The sequence below is a fragment of the Cryptomeria japonica genome, chromosome 9 (assembly GCF_030272615.1).
Source record: "Cryptomeria japonica chromosome 9, Sugi_1.0, whole genome shotgun sequence".
Taxonomy (NCBI): Eukaryota; Viridiplantae; Streptophyta; class Pinopsida; order Cupressales; family Cupressaceae; genus Cryptomeria; species Cryptomeria japonica.
In genome coordinates this window covers 167,972,236-167,987,024 of record NC_081413.1, presented here as the reverse complement: position 1 = coordinate 167,987,024, position 14,789 = coordinate 167,972,236, and positions in this window count along the sequence as shown.

Sequence of the window (14,789 nt, the reverse complement as noted above, 5' to 3'; positions counted from 1 at the left end):
TAACAAATTGTAGTTCACAGGCATATAAGGCTATAGATGACACAATTCCAATTTTGAAGATGATAGCTCCAAAATGTAATGTAGATAATAAGGATTCCTTGAGTCAACTTGACACTTTGTCTAAGTATATTACTGACAACATAGTGACAGTTGAACAAATAAAGGAGGATGCATTCAAAGAGAGGTTAGAAAAGGAAAAATAGAAATTCTTTGAGGAACAAATAAAGAAGTGTACAAGGCAGTTTGACACACTTCTACCCGAATTATGTAGCACATTAAAGGAATTCAAAACTTTGTACAGAGATACTTGTAAGAATAACTTTTTGATTGTTGATATAGACAAGAAGATCAGCAAGATACAAGAGGAAATAAATCAACTAGCTAATAATTTCATTAATTCATCTGATTCATTATCAATTTTTGAGCAAAAGATAACAGGTTTTGAGGAAGAATTACTAAAGCTAGAAAGAGAAAAGGAGAGAATAAAAAGTAAGGCTAAGGATATGAAATTAAGACTAAGTCCAAAACTGGACTACCTAGCATCCTTAAGGAAAGAAATATCTGATGCATTGGTACAAGGACAAAAAACATCGGCAGAGCCAATGCAACACCTCACCGGTACTGTTCAAAGGACAGAGGCCGCAATAAAAGACAGTAAAAAGTTCATTGAGGACTTGAATCTGGTTTTGGCAGATCTTTTTCAGATTGTAACCAACTGGTTACAAGGTTGAGCCAGGAAACTACACTCTATTGACACTTTGACAACCTTTGTCATTGATGCCAAAGGGGGAGTAGTGGTATGAGAAAAATCCAATAACTTAGGGATCATCTGCTCAGGGGGAGCACACATTTTTGGTAACAATTTTTGGACTTCAATTTTTGATACACTTCTGAATTTTTCTCATGAGTGTTGCCATCAATGCCAAAGGGGGAGATTGTTGGCAAATGCACACTCCAATGAGACATTATAGGTGATTGAAGGTTTTGTCATTGATGGTAACCTTACAATCCTATGACACTGGCAAGGCAATCCATCAGTACTAGCAAAGTCAGATTCTACACCGACACACAGACCACCGACACCAGCAGTGAAAGGAAGCATACCGGCACAGAAGCCAACAGGAATTTTGTTGTTAATATATTTTGTGTATTATTGTAAAATCATTGTAAGCCAACTTGGAAAGTTGTAAAATGACTCTTATATAAGAGAGTTCATTGTAGAACATTGTAAGAAGATATGTGTAATGAATGGAGAAATGTAATTAAGGGAAATAAGGCAGACCTATTATGTGAATTATAGGTTAAGGGTTTATGTAAGAAGCAGAGCTATAAACCCGTACTGGATCTGGCATAGTAGATGCTATTTTGAAGTAGTACAAGACATTGGATTTATATAATCCATTTTGTAAGTCAGTGAGACTTCCCATTTTGTAATTGAGCAGTGAGCTCTAGGCACTTGGCCTTCCTGCATGTGCAGGCCCCTCTTGTAGCAGTAATATTCTCTTATTGGCCAGTAAGTGAATATTGTGGGTCACAAATCCCACCGAGGTTTTTCCCACACCGGGTTTCCTCGTTAAAATATTGTGTTATGGTGTGTTTTTCATGTGGTTGTTTTTATCTCTGTTTATTGCATAACTTTCTGTTTATCGGTACACAGTTCTAATTTTCTCTACATGTTTTAAGTTAAGAAAATCTTATTACTGGTTAGATAATATAAATACTTCATCATGAGTTTTCAAACCAAAATCACATTAATATAATTATAATTATATGCAAAACATACAAAGATATAATTAAATATATATTAATTAACCAAAATTTGATATTTATTTTCCAAAATAAAATCATCATTCCATACTGGTTCGAAACAAATTATCTAATCTCATCTTTTCCCAAAACCAAGATACACTTTCGAGAATATGGAAATATACCTTTAAAAAGAACTAAAATAGATAATCTTTTTTCTAATGAAATAAAATTCCCTTGCATCTAAATAAAAATAAATTTAAATATTAATCAACATGTATGTATTTATATACATTAATTAATAATTAAATTATAAACAAATACTATTTAATAACTTTAAATTAAATAATATTTAAAAACTTTATTTTAAAATATATAATTATTTTTTTTTGTAAAAAAACAAAAAGCAAAAAATAATAGGGTAGACCCACGTGGGCCTCTTTTTCCCCAAGGGAATGCTTTGGCGGCAGACGCTACCATTGGTAGTGCTACTACCAAATGGTAGCAGGTCGCTACCTTGGGTAGCACTACTACCATATGGTAGCAGTTCGCTACCCTTGGTAGCATTGCTACCATCCCACGTGGTGGGGTAACCTACCACGTGGGGGGGGGGGGGGGGGGGGGGGTAAATATATATATATATATATATATTTATTTATTTATTTATTTATTTTTATTTTTATTTTTATTTTTATTTTTAATTTTTTTATTTTTTTTAAAACAAAAAACCCCAATTTTTGCAGAGTCTCAGACTGAGACAAAAAAAAATAAAAATTCTAGAATAACAATGGCTCCCAAAATGTTAAAATTTTCTAAAAAACCAGTCCCAGAAAGATAAAACTGGGAAAATTCCTCCAACCAAGTACCATATTTGGGTAAATGGAATTAATTTACACACATTTATCCAACCAATCCAACCAATCTTGCCAAACACAAACTAATTTCACAATCTAAAACTTGAATTTGAAAGCATTCATTTGGAGTATTAACAAAATTTTATTGTGAACATCCAACCCCAGTTTTTTATTTGGAAATCTTGAGCAACCAAAATTTGATCTGGAGGTTGGGAATGAAAGCAAGGAGGGTTTAAATTTGAGATTTAACTACAACTCTTCCATATTCCACAAAATAAATGAGATTTTCAACAAGCAAAACTAGATTTCTTCTAAATCAAAACAATCTCTTTTAAACAAAAATCAAGGAGATAAACAAGAATCCAACCTTTATTAGCAATCTTGGGACTGATTTGATGAAGAGCCCAACCTGCAAGCTCAAGAAATTCCTTTTTCCACAAATGCCCAAAATCTTTCCATCCAAAAATAACTCTCCCAAATATTTTTCAAAACCTAGGTTAAAAAGGGAGATGTTTTGACCAAAAATCCTTTTTTTGATTTAAAATATTTTCCTCAAAATAAAAATAATTTTTCAAACAATTTAAATATGCAAAACTTGCTTTTTCTTCTAAAATTGATTTGTTTAATTTAATTAAAACTAACATTTCTACTTCAAAATGCCAAAGAGGGTAAAAATATTTATATTTTCAAATACTATTTAACCTTTCTTTTCAAAATGCATATACTTAATTAATTCATCATTTAAAAATAACCATTTAATCAATCTTGCTACAAACATGAATTTAGCAATCTGGTTATTGATTAACCACACATGGATCCTATTTAATTTAGTCCCTTAATTTACTAATGCGTAAAAACACATTCAATATAATTAAATACTTGGGATTAAATAATCAATTTTACCACACACACAACACACAACCCAAGAAAGCCAAACAAATACACGACCCGCAAACCCAACCAAGGGGGAAACTGATGGACGAATGATGACACTCACTTGAGCACGACTAGGGTAAAACGTAGGGTCTTATGACTACCTAATCCAATTCCTTTGGACCAATAAGGTACACTCAAACTTGTGAAGCCAAGTGTAGACGAACCTCATACCTATGCGGTACTGTACCTACAATCTTCTGTAACAATGAACCACACGTGCATACATATATATTGAATGAAAGTGTAAGCCCGAGATTAATAACATGAATTAGAAGAACAATTAATGTTATATAAGAATCGATGCTAAAACAACATTTACAGGTATATACATTAATCATAATACTCGACTATAACATTACAACATGGTAAATCAATCATTCAAGAAAATCACTTAAAAAGTCAACCAAGGTCAAACTGGTTTTTAAAATCTGATTAGGGCAGGGGTACTACAGTTTAATTCTTCATTGGTAACCCTTTAGGAATTATTGTGTTAGTCTTCTGCTTGTGTTATTATTGTGCAATGTAGTAATTAAAGCACTTAATGTGATTTATACTTTTAAAAAAAAATTATTTCACCCTTAGTTGTTGGTTTTCCTTTGGGGTTCCTGGCGGGGCATTACATTTGGTATCAGAGCCCATGTTTCAACACTAGGTACTTTGGTTTTGCAATGAGCCCATTTAGCTTGACCTTTTGATTAGGTCTTAGTGTTTGTGTTACCCTTGGTTTTATCCTTGTGTAGATCTGAACCTTTTTCTCTTGTGCAGTGTTAGGTCATGGCTAGGAAAGCCAAGGGAGGTGGTCGTGTTGGTGGCCACAATAGAGGCAGGGGTGGGGGATGCGGTCATGGTTCTGACCACCATAGTCCTTTGCCACCACCCACTCATGTGAGTGTGGATCAGGATTAGTTTGTTCATCAGGATGAGCAACATGCAGGAGAGCAGGTTCCTGAAAGGGAAGAGTTGAGGTAGATGTTTCAAGAGGTACTAGCCAGACTAGGCCCCAGACCTGATGTTGATTAGCCCATCCATGCTCAGTTAGGAGAGTCGCATAAGCAGGTTCTGGAGGAGAGAGAGAGAGAGAGAGATAGAGAGAGAGAGAGAGAGATCCTAGTAGACTAGGACTCAGTTACCATGGGGCACATGAGGTACTTGATGAGGTCCCATCCTCCTTACTTTGATGGTAAAGGTACTAAGGCTAATTAGTCTAGATCGGTGTTTTTCCATGCATCCGTATGGCAGCAACACTAAGGCAAGATGTGCCATCATGCATCTCGAGAGTTTTGCCTCTATCTGGTGGTGGTTAGAGGAGGAGAGGATTGATATGAGCATTAGTACCGTGTCATGGGAGAGATTTTTTTGGAGAGAGTCAGAGCACAATTTCTCTCACCTCAGTGGAGACAGTCTCGGGCAAACAAGTTCTATGCTTTGCGCTAGTTTGGTATGTCAGTAGATCAGTTTGAGCACAGATTTTATGAGCTCAAACAGTATGCTAGAATTGGCAATGATGAGGTGATGCTAGTTCAACACTTCTTAAGGGGTCTAAATGACTGCATTAGTGGAGGAGTGAGAGTGTTTGAGCCTTCTTCAGTAGAGGTAGCCGTGGTGAAAGCCAAGCTGGTGGAGCAGAATCTTAGCCGTGCTTATGGTGGTTAGTCTGGAGTACAGATTGAGAGTGTGCCTTTCAGTGGGTCCAGAGTTAGAGGGAATCAGTCCCAGACTGCTACACCTTTTAGGGGTTCTCAGACACCCGCTAAGGGTGGGTAGCAGCAGCAAAGCTTTCAGCTGAGGGCGAAAAAGTTTCAGGGCCAGCAGGATAGCAACTCTTAGTAGAAGAAGAACATGAACTGGCAGAGGAGTAGGTAGAGTTTCCTAGGGCAGTCCTCTCAAGGTGCATCTCAGGCCCCTAGTAGGGGAAGCTTCCAGTAGTACAGTGGGCCGTCTGGAGGTAGAGGACCTAGTAGGGGAGCTTGCTTCTCTTATGGTCAGTTTGGCCACATAGCCGCTCAGTACCCTCAATGTCTTGACCAGATGGGTAGATAGAGGCCAGCAGCATCAGAGCCGATAGTGGGGGATGCAGGTAGATCCCATAGAGTATTTGTAACAATTGATGACCACCAGGCTGAGCATCAGGGTATAGTTATCGAGATTGGAGGTGTGTTGAGTGGTATTCCTATCTCTATCCTTTTTGACTCTGGTGCTTTAGATTCTCATTTCTTCATCCATTATGGAGCGGTGTGGGCTCGTGTCTACTAAGCAGGTGGATAGGTGGCAAGTAGAGTTGGCTATCAGTGTGCATGTGTCTACAGATACCTTCATTCCCAGTTGTGAGTTGGACCTAGGACCCTTTGTTACTTCAGTTGACCTTCAAGTCATTCCTTTGGGGTCTTATGCAGTTGTGTTGGGGATGGATTGGCTATCATCTCACAACGCTTGTGTAGACTGTCGTCAGAAGATAGTGGATTATCTAGATGATCATGGTAGGAAAGTGGGGATCATGGGAGTTCAAATATCGATATCCTTACATATGATTTCTGTTATGCAACTTAAGTGGTGTATGTGTCGAGGGTGTCAGCTTTTTGCAGTTGCTCTTGAGGATGTGGATGAGGAAGAGAGTCAAGAAATTGCTCTTGATGGTCACCCTATTCTTCGAAAGTATGCTAATGTGTTTCCTTTGAATATTCCTGGTATGCCTCCGAAGTGAGACATAGACTTTCACATTGACTTGGTTCCTAGTGCGGAACCTATTTTAAGAGCTCCATATTAGATGACTACTTAGGAGTTAAGTGAGTTGAAGTTGTAGATGGAGGAACTATTGGCCAAGGGGTTCATTCATCCCAGTGTTTCTCCTTGGGGTGCACCTATTATCTTCGTTAAGAAGAAGGATGGTTCTTTTTGGTTATGCATTGATTACCGACAACTAAATAAGGTAACCATCAGGAATTGATATCCATTTCCTTGTATAGATGATCTTTTTAATCAGGTAAAGGGAGCCAAGGTGTTCTCTAAGATTGATCTAAAATTAGGGTATCATCAGTTGCACGTTCATGATGCAGACATTCATAGAATGACGTTTCATACTCGTTATGGACACTATGAGTTCACAGTGGTGCCATTTTGGTTGACGAATGCACCTTTAGTTTTCATGAGCCTCATGAATAGGGTTTTCCACACCTACCTTGATTATTTTATCCTTGTGTTCTTGGATGACATATTGATTTATTCTAGATCTATGGAAGAGCATGTGGGCCACTTGCAATAGGTGTTGTAGTGCTTGAGGGAGATTCAACTTTATGCCAACTTGGCAAAGTGTGATTTCTTTCAGTCAGAGGTGAACTATCTTGGTCATGTAGTTTTGGGAGAAGGTGTATCCATGGATCCTTCTAAGATCCAAGCCATTCTAGATTGGCTAACACCGACCAATGTTTCAGAGGTTCGAAGTTTTATGGGTTTGGCTGGATATTACCGTCGCTTTGTTCAGAGTTTTTCCCAAATAGGTCACCTGATCACTTCTCTTCAAAGGAAAGGGAAAAAGTTTGTTTGGTCAGAGCAGTGTGAGTTAGCTTTTCGTACCTTGAAGGAACTCCTTGTTAGTGCTCTGATTTTAGTAGTTCCTGATCCATCTAGAGATTTTATGGTATGCACAAATGCCTCTTTAGAAGGTATAGGAGTAGTGCTTATGCAGGATGGTCGTGTGGTTTCCTATGAGTCTCATAAACCCAAGGACCATGAGCTGAACTATCTAGTTCATGACTTGGAGTTGGCAGCTATAGTGCATGCATTGGTTAGATGGCAACAATTTTTGTTGGGGTGTCGGTTTGAGTTGCATAGTGATCACCGTAGTTTGCAGTATATTTTCACACAGCCGAACTTGAATGCTCGACAGTGAAGATGGATGGAATTCCTTTGTAAGTATGATTTTGAAGTTCAATATATTCAGAGGAAAAATAATGTAGTGGCAAATGCTTTGAGTCGTAGGCAACATGAGGTTGCAGCATTGTCCCTTGGAGTGGACTTGAGAGAGAGAATTCTTGGGATTATTCCTTAGGACACCTGGTATCGGGATGTTAGATCCATGATGGAGTCCGGAAGACCATTAGAGGGTAGATATTCTGGATAAAATCTTGAGGCAGATGGTCTTTTTTGACATCTTGGACGGATCTATGTACCTCCTTTGGAGGGTCTTCACATTTTGATCATGATTGAGGCCCATCGTGCACCTTATTCAGCACACTCTATTGTCAAGAAGATGCACGCAGATCTTAGACAGATATATCATTGGGTTGGTATGAAACATGACATTTCTGATTTTGTATCGAAGTGTTTAGAATGTCAGTGGGTGAAGGCGGAGCATCAACACTCTGCAGGGCTTTTATAGCCTAATTTGGTACCGGATTGGAAATGGGATATCGTTTCCATGGATTTCATAGTGGGGTTGCTTGTTTCTTTGTGTCATCATGATGCCATCATGATGCCATCATGATCAGTGTTGATAGATTGACCAAAGTTACTCATTTTGTTTCTATTTGATTTCTTATACAGCAACAGTGGTGGCACGAGTTTTCTTGGAAGATGTGGTGAGGTTGCATGGGATTACTAGGCAGATCATTTCTGATAGAGACCCTTTCTTTACTTTAGCATTGTGGACCTCACTTCATCATGATTTGGGGACCCAGTTGAACTTTAGTTTAGCTTATCACCCAGAGACCGATGGTTAGATTGAGCGTGTGAATTGGGTCTTGGAGGACATGCTTCAGATGTATGTTATGGACCAGCAGTCGCATTGGGAGGAATATCTTTTCCTTGTGGAGTTTTCTTATAACAATGGATATCACATCTCCATAGGCATGTCTCCCTTTCAGGCATTCTATGGTCATCCTTTCTCTACTCCTTTGAGTTGGGATCGGTTCGAGGATAGGATGCATTTAGGACTGGACATGCTTTGAGAAATGGAGCAACAGGTTGATCATATTCATGGGCATTTGGTGGCTGCTTAGGATAGGCAGAAGAAGTATGCTGATGCTCATAGAGTGGATTGTCAGTTTTCAATTGGTGATCGTGTGTTCTTGAGAGTGCGTCCGCGGAAGATTCTGATCTGTTATGGAAAGGGTTCTAAGTTGGCGCCTCGTTTTGTTGGCCCTTTTGAGATCCTTAAGAGGATAGGACCTATTGCCTACTATCTTGCCTTGCCACCAATTCTATCCCTCATCCACGATGTCTTTCATGTTTCAGTTCTTCAACATTATCATCCTGATGTGACTCATGTTCTTGATTGGAACACTTTGCAGGTCAAGGACGGGCAGCTTTCCATGGAGCCCATGTGCATTCTTCAGAATTAGGATTTGACCCTTAGGGGTTGTACCATTGACCAGGTAAGGTTCTTATGGGACCCAAATGATGAGACCTCGGTGACATGCGAGGATGCAACAAAGATGAGAGAGCTTTATTCTTATCTGTTTTAGGCTTCCAAGAGTAAGCCTAGTTTTGGGGGGGAGAATGTAGTACCCCTTCTCAATCAGACTTTTTAGACTTATGTTTGACTTCAGTTGACTGTTCAGTGGATACATTATTGTTATACTTTATTCAAACCTTATGTGATGTTATTACATGCTTTAAATTGATATGTAGTGTATGTTTTCATGCAGTATTTCATTACTTATATTAAATGTGATTTTATGGATTACTAACATGGACTGGCACATTTACTTTATATGTGCAATGCATTATTTGTATGTTTTGTGTTTGCAAGTGTATGGGATCCGAGGGGATGATTTTCCTTCACTCACTCCGGTGAGACAGGGAACGTCATGATTCTCCTTCATCGGTGTGTGTGCCATGTCTGTTTATATATTTATCTATATGCATGTGTGGTTCGTTGATGCAAGACATTGCAGGTACAAGTACCAGGTAGGTATGGGGTATCGACTCCACCTAGTTTCATAGGTCTGAGCATGCCTTATTTGTCTAATAGGAGTGGAGGAGATAGTTGTTGGACCCTAATTTGACTCGTAGTTACACTCATGTGAGTGCTGCCATTCGGTCATCTTTCCTGTTTGATCAGTATGCCAGTCATAGTGCTTTGGTATTTTTGTTTTGTGAGTCATCGTTTGATCATTTCTCATTTTGTGTGCTTCCGATTACTTGAATAGTTATTAAAATTGAGTGAATGAGGCTATTTTGTGTTGGCATAATTAATTATTTAATATGCCCTTGGATTTATTAATTTAATTTAATAATGGGATGTTAAATTTAAATGGTTAAATTTGCATTATATATTGTGATATAGTTGTATTCAATTCTTGGAAAAAGAAATAAGTAAATGCTTTGCTATATAAATTTTAAATGCTAATGTTGAGTTAAAGTCTCATGGGAAATGAAAATGAAAATAAAAACAAAAGCATGCCCATTTACCTTTTTATTTAACTTTTAGATTTTATTTTGTTTAAAAAGGGATTGTGTCATGAAAAAGGAAATTAGATTTCTTTTACTTTTTTTAAATAGTTTATTCTTATTGGTTGGAAAAAAAATTAACCTAAAAGTTTAGGTTGAAATATTTTTTGGCTATATTGCCTATGAGTTCACAGGAAGAGAGGAGGATTTTTGTATTGCAAAAATTTGGAAATCCATTTGGAAAGAGGAACTTGGATTTGGAAATTGTATGCAGGATTGAAGCTCTCCCACAATATTCTTCCTGGATTGCTTTGCAGGTTGGGTAGTTTTCTTCTTAAATTACAATAAAAATTTGCATGATTTGATCTTTCTCCCTATGTGTTTGATTAAAATTGTGAAATCTTGTTGGAGATTCTTGTTGGAAGCTTGATTTGTAAAATAGAGTAGTTTTCTATTGGATTTAATTAAATCCCATATCCATGTGTTTTGTTGAAGAGTTTTTCCAATTTCAGTTAGCTGTGTGTTTTCAAGTTCTTGCAAAAATTTGGTTTTTGATTGTTTCCTCTATTAGTGTAGTATGGAAGAGAGTTTGTTTTTTGAGTATTTGCAAGTTTCTATTTGTCCAAATTTGGGGGTTATGCTGGCAAAATTTTGTTAATTTGCCTCTTTGCATGATGCAATAATTCTTCCTGTGTGTGAAGAAATAAAAAATTAATCAAATCCCCTCTTATCTCTTTAAATTCATTTGAAATTTTGCCCAAGATCCTTAGATTTGGGTCTTTTGTGCTTAATTGGTTTACCAAAATCCCTTATTGGAAATTATCATTGCAAAATTAAAATTCTGCTAACTGTATTTTTTTACTAGTGATTTTGTGCAGGGAATGGTTTTGATTTTAATTAAATTTTAAAAAACTAAAAATAATAAACAACTCCCCCATGTGGCAGGGAAATCCCACCACGTGGGATGGTAGCTGTTGCTACCATACAGTAGCAGCACTACCAGTGATACTGACTGCTACCATGAGGTAGCAACACTACCAATGGTAGTGACTGCTACCGGTTGGTAGCAGCACTACCGATTGGTAGTGTCTGCTATCATTTGGTAGCAGCACTACCCGTGGGTAGGCTAATGCCACCGCATTTTAATATTTCCCTCCTTGCGACTTGTCTAAGTGAAAAAAAAATGGCTGTTGTTAATAACAACGTATGTTAAATTTTTTATTTCTTTCTTTTCCAATATATTTTTGTTATTAATGATTATATATATATATATATATATTTACTTCTTTTAATCAAGGCATTAGTTATGTGATTAAATTGGTAAATTAAGATTTATTTTAGAAATAGATTAAATATTTTAATATAATTCATATTTATTTGTTATATATTTATTATTTATTTTATTATTTTGTTTGGATTAGTGTATTGGCAATAAAATTGAATGACATTTTAGAACGATGTATTAAATGTGGTGTGTTTTATTTAATTTTCAATTGATGAATTTGCAAGTGTTTATGATGTTGATATTCTCAAAGATTGTTTGAGTTCGGACTTATTAAATTTAGTTTTTCTTGCAAGGGGTTTATGTTGTTGTTATTTCTCATCTATGTTTAGTTGTCCTGTTGTGGCGTATTTTGTGCCTCTTGATCAAGTGATGTATTATGACCTCGTTGTCTTAACCATGTTGTGCCTATTCCTTATGGTTAATGAAGGGTTAGTACGTCTTTGTTTTTTGGCCACCTGTATTTTGGATAAGTGTGTTATGGCTGTCTGTTTTGCCATGGGGTCCTCGTAGAGTGACCATGTTAGTTTAGTGTCCTATGAGAGAGTGACTTTTGAGTGGGGGCCTCACCCAAAGTGGTTGGTAGGATAACCCCTCGAAAGTCAGATAATAAGTGATAACCTAATAATTGATTAAGGGGTGGGTAGTTTTTAATTTTAATTAAGATATTGTACCCCGTGCATGGTTGAGTGCACGTATAGGCTCAAGATGTAGTGGGAAGGCCTGGAATGGAAAACCGACCACCTTGTCTTCATGAAGGGTTGGTAGGGTCCGCATGAGACTTAGATGGAACTGGGGGTTCGGGAAAGGTTACCAGGATAACCCAGGATGGGGGCCGGGACCTATGGAGGCCTACCTAGGGTAACCATCATAAGCTATGCGATGACACTCTCTCTTTAGGGTCACTTGAGTATTGTGATGTTGAGTTCACCTGGATTGTTATGGAGTCATCTTGTACTGTCATCCTTGTCTTGCTTATGCTTGCTTGAGGGTCCTCTGCTATTTCCTAGCACGGTGGGGTGATTCCGTTTTGGGATCACATGGTCGGGTGGTAGTGCCACTTCCCATCAGATGTTCTTGTTCGTACCTTCATGAGAGGATTAGCTTCGTAGGTGTTCCCATGGTTCGTGACTCATGCATTATCTCATGTTGGAGATTATTGTACTTTGAAGACCAATGTGGTCAATTGTATTAATGAATTTATGTAACCTTGTAAGTGGTAATGATGTAAGATGTTCATGTATTATTGAGAGCCATTTATTTATTGAGCAATGCAATCTTAAGTTTTGGATGTTATTTATCAATTATCTTTATGCTTTATGCAAATGCTTTATTGAAGAGAAATGATATTGTAATCCTTCAATCTTTAAATGATGATATTTGTTATATGTTTGTGGTTTATTATGATCAATGAGTAATTGATGGTTAATTGGATTAATCTTATTATGGAATTTAACTTTTTCATTTAATTCTTCGTTGGTAACCCTTTAGGAATTCTTGTGTTAGTCTTTCGCTTGTGTTATTATTGTGCAATGTAGTAATTAAAGCACTTAATGTGATTTATACTTAAAAATAAATAAATTATTTTACCCTTAGTTGTTGGTTTTCCTTTGGGGTTCCTAGCGGGGCATTACACCTCCTAACCGGTGATTGTACTAGTAATTGTATGCATTGGTATGATCTTGGGTATTATCATGGTCATGTGTAGTGGTAGTTCTTCTCCATGGAAAAGGAAGACTACAAGGTTGTTCATGAGAGGTTCTATCATAACTGGCATGGGAATCAGTGTATGTGTTTGGAAATTCAGGTTTTTTAAATAGGTAGGAAGGTGACTCAAGTACGAGACACTCTCTCCTATTACCACCATTATTAGGCCTCCTAAGCCTTGTATTAGCTTGATTTGGATCATCCTCCAAAATTTGTGACATATCAAAATCATGGGGTAATTTTTTTCCACTTTGTGCCATAACTTGGAAGAAATATTGTCTATCCCTTTTCATGGTTTCTTGAACCAATTTGTTAAAATGGAGATCCATGATAGTTTCCTCAACTTCTGCAGAATCCATGGATGCATTGTCATTGTCATTATCATTTCCATTGTTGTTCCCATTGTTCTGATTAATTAAAAAATAGGTTTTCAGGACCTGAAACCTTTACAATATAGATAGAGAAAAAACACCAAGAAGAACAGTGCAATAGAGTCCACAAACATAAAGACTAGCCAAAAGATCAGCGAACAGAAAGAACAGCTTAACAAAAAAATAGCAAAGAAACAGGGAAGGCACTACACAGCAATTTTTTTTAGCAAATCCTCTGCCTTTGTCACCAGCTCGTCATAGGTGGCCCCGATAGCTTTCAGGTCTTTCAGATCCTTATTCAGTTTCTTTTCCTTCCTATTGCCTCTGGTGCGGGTTCTGGGACCTTGAGCTTCCCCTGTTCCTTCAACTTCCAGTTCTAAGTCCAGGATTTCCTTTTAGTCATCCATCTTGCTAATGAGGGTGTGGGTGTTGTTGGCCGAGATCTTAAAGATACTTAGGCTCTGTTCAGCGATGTTCTTCAGGCACTCCTCAATTTTATCAACTTTGGTAACAGTGTCCGAGAGGGTTTTCTCGCTAGTGTCCGCAAGGCTTTTTCTATCCAGCATCTCCTTTTCAATCTTCTCAAACCTGGGGTTGAAAGTATCTCTGATGTCTTCAGCTTTGGCAATGGTGTTTTTCAGGTCCTCAATATAGTCGGCCATTGTATTCCCCTCCCCAATATTAATGGTTTCTAGAATCAAGACTCTGTTACAAAGTTTCTTGTATTCGTCTATAGCTTTCTTGTAACCATTATTGAGCCACTCCATTGTTTCCATGAAACCATGCAAACCCTTGGGAGGAGGGCCAGATGAAGGAGCAACTTTTCCAGGGGTAACCTGTTCTTCTTTGGGGATGTGGAGGGCGGAAATTGTGTTAGCAGCCCTGAGAGTCTCTTCCATAGTCTCCTTTTCCAGGCTGTGCTCAGCTTCCAGGGTCCTTTCTTGCTTGTCAGCTTCCGGTTCCTTGCCAGTCTCCTCTTTTTTCTTGTGCTTTTTCTGGGTCTGGGTATGGATTTTTGTTTTCTTCTTCAGCAGCCCTTTAGGGTTTTTGTTGATCAGGGGTTTGCTTTGAGGCTTTTTGCCCTTGGATGAAGAGGGTTTTGTTTTTCTGTATTTCCTCTTCTACCCGCTTTCATACTCTGAGTCATCAAAACTATCCTCTTTATTAGATGAAGAGTCACTATCGGATTCCTCCTCCTCAGAAAAGGCAGAATCAGACATCTCTTCCTCAGAATCCATAGAGGGCTACATCTGAGCAATTTGAGTGTCCTTTAAATGGTCATAAATTAGGACCATTAGGCCTTGGTGCATTGCAGTATCACCCAGAGGATTCTCTTTATAAGCCTTAAGGGATGCATTCATCGAGCAAAGCAGGAAATAAGGGAAATTAACCTTATCATTGTGCCTAAAGTGATTTAATAGAACAAAGTGATACCCATAAACTTTCATAAACCTACCATCTAGATTGATATATCGCATTAAAACAAAGAGAATCTCCTGCTAGGGT